This window comes from Tachysurus fulvidraco, chromosome 21 (assembly GCF_022655615.1).
Source record: "Tachysurus fulvidraco isolate hzauxx_2018 chromosome 21, HZAU_PFXX_2.0, whole genome shotgun sequence".
Classification (NCBI taxonomy): domain Eukaryota; kingdom Metazoa; phylum Chordata; class Actinopteri; order Siluriformes; family Bagridae; genus Tachysurus; species Tachysurus fulvidraco.
In genome coordinates this window covers 6,877,385-6,883,384 of record NC_062538.1, presented here as the reverse complement: position 1 = coordinate 6,883,384, position 6,000 = coordinate 6,877,385, and positions in this window count along the sequence as shown.

Here is a 6,000-nt window from a genome sequence, read left to right as displayed (position 1 = left end):
CATTGATCTATAGCAGGTGATCCAAGTAGACAGACATCTTCCCACATAGAGAGGTGGTGCGACATACTATTACATTTTTCTTCTCTTGTATTGTTCTCTAGTTTTCTCATGCATAGCGATGATTGAAGTTTTTTTTTTTAACTACTGTATATGCATGTAAATACCTGAAAGCATAGCACACACCCTGCTGTGTGTTGCTCTAAATATTGTCTGCTCTCTCTTGTGGCCAACAACAAAAAAATGCTTTATGTGTGAGCTATAACAGCCTGCTGGAGGCTTTACGTGGCTCGGTATGACTCTGTCCGTTTTATTACACAGAGCCAGATTGTGGCATGTCAGATTCAATTTCTTTTCACAGAGGACCGAAAGACAGTAAACCAGTTCAATTTAATAATGATACAGTCACATAGATGCTTCATCTGCCAGAGATATAGACATGGTCTTGACTGCAATCCTGTAAGAACTCAATCGAGTCAACACTATTAAAAAGTTCAGACAAAAATTGCATTTAAACAATTTTAACAGTTGCCCCAAGAAACATTTCTTCTTAAACTTTGACTTGAAGTTTGCCTTGTTATTTTCTTGGACTGTGTGGACTGCCTTTTTTTGGGTACTTGACGAAACTCTGCCTCTCGCAGAGTGCAAGATTCTTTTAATCCTCTGAGCTGTTTGTTAATGTGGAGAGTGAAAGGTCTGTTTGGCTCTCAGCTCGTTTGGGACGCAGCATGACAGAGGATCTGTTTGCACTGCTGCTTGTTGATGATATAGTCAGGTCTATTAGAGATGGCGATCAGTTCTCAAGATAAATGGAAGCAAATCTTTTTTTATAAAACAGAAGTGCAGGCACAGCAGGTGTAATAATAATCCCCCAAGTCCTCCGCAGTCCTTAAAAGCTGGCAAGGGCTAAGGACTCATTTTCACTAAGCTTACCCTTTCTTGCTTTACACTATTACCGTATACACTACATTTATACAATGTGCAATATGCCTCTAATTGGTTTGTTATATATACATTTCAATAATCACTCATGATGTATTCACCACCAGCTGTTCCTCTCTCTCTCTCTCTCTCTCTCTCTCTCTCTCTCTCTCTCTCTCTCTCTCTCTCTCTCTCTCTCTCTCTCTGTGCATTCATTGTTTGTTTGTTTTTTCCTTCCTTGTATTTTCCAGAATATTCTTTGCATTTATCTTTCTGTGTTTTTTTCTGAGTCTGAAATTAGCCTTGTAACCAGTGTAATGTCTCATTGAGGAGGTGAGTTGGTGGACAGGAAGCAGACAGAGAGAAACATTGCCTTGCTGGCAGACATATTTTGCCTCCTCTTTGCCTGCACACAAGCAGCCATCTCTCCTTTTCTCCTGTCAACACAGATTTATCAGTGGGCCTTGGTGGGTGATCATTATTCTAAAGGCTCCTCCATGGCTGATAACCACCATCAGTTCCACTGGTTGAAGAAGAAATCAGAGAATAGCCATCGGGCTAGGCTTGACCTCATTTTATGGTATCTTTGTAGAGAACTTCAGCCATTGAAAGTCTGCAGGCGTGACAATCCATCCGTCTACTCCTCCTAAGAGGTGCTTTGTGAATCTAATGGTGTGAAGGTTGCTATTGGTCAAAGTACACCAGTTTCAATCATGAAGGGTCACAGCTGAATGTTTTCCCTCAATTAACACATCTGATTCAATACATCAGCAAAATGGCATATACTTCACCAGCTGAGTCAGGGGTTTAGCAAGAAGGAAACAAATAACTGGACTTTTTTCATCTCCTGTGAGTCCGTATGCAGCTGATCTCATTTTCAGGCCAGGGCTGTACATTTCGGAATCGGAACATTTTAGTATCCAGAAGTCAAATGCTGATTGGTCGTTTAAAATCCATTCAGTGTGCTTTTTATGGATCATATGCAATCTTTACTGTTGAGCAGTCTACAAAGTTTTTGCACTTGGTGTTCCACTTCTCATTTAAAATCCTGCGTATGAGTGCTCGCTCTGAAGTCTTACCCAAAACCCACAGCCATATCAGCATTAATCACAGCATAGAGTAATGTGCTGGTTGTAAAAGACATTCAAATGTGCATTAAAAGCATAATAGCATAATCCATAATTAATTTTACTCATCATCAAGCATCTTTGAAGTGCAACGTACAATAGAACAAAAACAGTAATATAGCCGATCGAGCCATATATGATTGATTACCTAATTTATTCTACAGTCTATGTCATTTGATACAGAGATACGACAGACAAGTAGCTGATTTTGCCACGCTGCATTATTTTTATTTATCAGTGTGATATGATGTCATTTCTGTACAGATGTTAGGACTGGCAAAATCAATTAAACATCATATATCTGGACAAGCTTTTGATTGTTTAATGACTTTCTTGAGAGGAAAACATTCTTAATTTTAGGTAGTAAAAATATTTTGAATAAAGGGAAATGTATCTAGTAATTTTTCTTTATATGTTATATAGCTAAATATATTGTCAGTTGAATTTCTGTACATTTTTCACACAGTTTGCTTTTTTCTTTCCTTAAAATGGACAAAAAATATCTGTCAATATTAATGACATATAAATAAGACCGAGGTGGCCAGTAAATCGTGTTAAAGGTCTTTTTTCTCTGATATTGATGACTCACTTAGTGGTTATTTGCTGCACTGCATATTTCACTTCTCAATAGTCTCTTGACACAGCAATCAATACCCGGCTGCCTTTAATCAGCTTTGGCAAAAGTTTCAGTACTTAATTTATTTGGGCTTTCAATTTTTAACAGATTTCAACATAGGAAAACTTTTAGCAAGGCACCACATGGAGAACACAGGTAAAACTGTGTTTATCCATTTTCAACATACATTTTGTTATAAGAATTATAGAGAATTTATAATAACAGATTTTCTAGCATTTTTTATTATTATTATTTTTATTCAGGTAATTTATTTAAAGTTTAATAAATATATAGCGTATGTACGAAATTGTTTAAATAAAAGTGAAACATTTTTAAAAGTAAAATATTACATCAGTTTCTGGCTTTAATGTTTCACCTCATTATATTTACATACAGACTGAATGCTTCACTGCTTTTATATGGTGAATTTTCACTGCCTCTATGCATCTTGTTTTAGAGGTAATGGGTTACAATGCAAAGTGAATGCAAACAAAGTCTTTTCTAAACACTACAGAGTGATTCTGCTCTCATTTCTTGATCCGTGTTGTTAACCTTTTAATGGTGACAACTTTCATTTTTTGCAAAATGTTAAGACAAGCAAGCATTAAGCTGTAGCATGTTTTAAATATTGTATTGAATTGGATTGTAAATTTTAAATTATTCCATACCATTCCCAATTAAAGGTTATTTCAAAAACAAACAATGAAACAAACAAACAGTTCTATTACCACGGTCTATAAACTCTTTTTACAGTTGTTGACTAAAATACAATATTTTTAAAGATTTTTTTTTCTTCAAGATGGAGTATTTTAACTCCTTATTAAACTTAACTTAATCTAAGTCTATAATCTGAAATATCTGCTGTAACCTTCACGTTGCCTTGAGTCACGATAAATTACAGTGTTTTGCTGTTATTCTATATTCTAAATGCATAAAGCCTTCAGTCTGTTTTTTTGGAGGTCACTCTGAGTAATGTGATTGCCTTTTTTCATTCTGTGCAATATTTCTGACTGAAATAGGGTTTTATTTTATACATGCCTCTCTATGACCTGAGTCCAGCTGGATTTACAGCGTATGCTTATCATTTATATAGTTCTCTGGCTTCCTGATTATTGGTCCCCTGGAGGTCTAGTGGATCGGGTTTTCACCACTGTGGCCTGGCTTCGATTTCCGGGCAGGACACCAACAAAGCCACGCAGGGGTTAACTCTCAGTACAGGTCATACTTTGTAACCATTTAGTAACCTACAAGACTGCTAGAACTATTAAAACAAGATATATTATTAATAATTGATTGCTTAATAAATATGTTTGCAAACAATTTATTGTAACTACCTGGAAAAACAGCACATCTGCACATTATCACAAATTACTGACCAATACAATACAGAATGCTTACTTTTTAGGATTTTAAAACTCCCAAAGCACTCTGAAATTTCCAGTAACGTAACATTATTTCTTATAAATTACAATAGAGCCAATGAGACACTAAAAATTAAATCAAGACCTTACAGGACAACCTGAAAGCACAATAGGATTTTCTGACAAGGGGAAATTTTGCAAAGACAAAGTGTAATTGCAGGCAGTGTGTCAGTGATTTTCTATTTCTAATAGAACCATTTCTATTATAATATGCAGTAAAGATTGGATGAGCGTCACTTTCTTTCGTACACAAAAGCGAAGAAAAAGAACATGTCCAAAATTTTAGGCTTAGTTTCAGGTCTTTTTAGTGGTTTTTGAAATGTTGAAATTTTGCTAAATCCTCACAACTCTTTTTAGTTCTTGTTCAGTAAAACAAAACTGCTTTGCTGAACAAAGTTGAACAAGAAGTATGTCTGAAACCTAAAATATAAAATAAGCTTCTAGACTGTAATCACGATAACCGTATGGAACCTCAACTGAATTTTTTTGTTTGTTTGTTTTGATTATTTTATTTTAATATTAATAGATAATCACCTATAGCTTCCAGCAAGTGTTATAGCTTCTGTATTTAATTTTGTCCGAGGCTATGTTGTTAATGCTCTTCTGCACCATCAAAATCTATGGTCATGAGACACTGCTGCAAGAGATTTCGGATGGACTCCGGTAATGCATAATGAAGCTCCACTGATGTTCATTTTTCAATCCCCTCTTTCTCCTCAGGAAAGTTTGCATATATAACTGTCCAGCTTTCAAATGCTTTTGGCTTCTTGGTTTGAAGTATTAAACTTTTTGGAGAAGGACAGATTTCTTTGCTTCACATACTTTATTCATACAAATCATTTCTGTTGCATGCACATGTAAAAAAACATGTACATGTTTTTAAACCTAATAACAGAATTGCCTTCCTCAAGGGCAAAGCAGCAGCTCAAGATTTTGCTCTGCGTTGAATCCTAACAGATTCGTTTAAACAGTGTGAGTGAAAGTAAATAAACAGATGGGGTTTGGCAAGAGCGTGAGTGGATTAGTGACGAGGAAACCCAGACATTCATATTTGGTTCACAGCTCAGGAAGAGAGCAGGCTGACAGTGAAGGGTTACACTCTTTTAATATAGTGTGACTTTGCACACAATCTGCCCAAGGTTTCAGCTAAACTCCAGTCATTCTCATACATAAATCAGAGTTAGTGAATCTTATACAAAGAGGGGAGAAAAGGTGTCTTTCATCAAGTTCAAGTGCAGCATGGTGTAAAATCAGTTTTATACATTTTCATAATATTATTATGACCGTGCCAAGGTTTTTGATGTCCCAGACTCCAAAAACGACACATCAAAGCTTCCATTTGCTTTCAAAACTACTGATTACAGTGACTGCATGTTAAATTCAGCTGCTTATCCATTGATATTCTCTTTAATCTGTCTTTGACTGAATTCTTAAAATCGGTTCTATATGTTATTTATTTCAAAAGTGCCTCTGTATGTTGTTTTTCTTTTGATGTATTTAAAAACTGCTTACTAAAAGTGGTATTTCTGCAAAACCCTCTGCGCCTCGGTAAAAGCCCATTAAAGATGCCATTTGGATTTAAGCGTAAATTAATTTGTTGCGGCTAAATACATTTTTTTTGTTTTTTTAATAGTTTGGATGTCGCAATCTGTGCAGTCTCACAAAATCAGCTCTAAAATTAGCACAGAGGAACCTGGTATATGTCCAACTCACAGGAACAGAAGCAAGAAATCAGAGCTGCATACTAGAGGAACGAGGATGGCCTGCTTCCTGCATGAAGGTCACGTGTTCATGTTATATTCACAATGTGTTGCATTATTCATTTGTGGTCACCTACAGAGGCTACTTTAAAATCCTCAATTTATTTATTTATATGGTTCTGTTTCCATTTAATAACTAAATGCAGTGCTGCTTTATT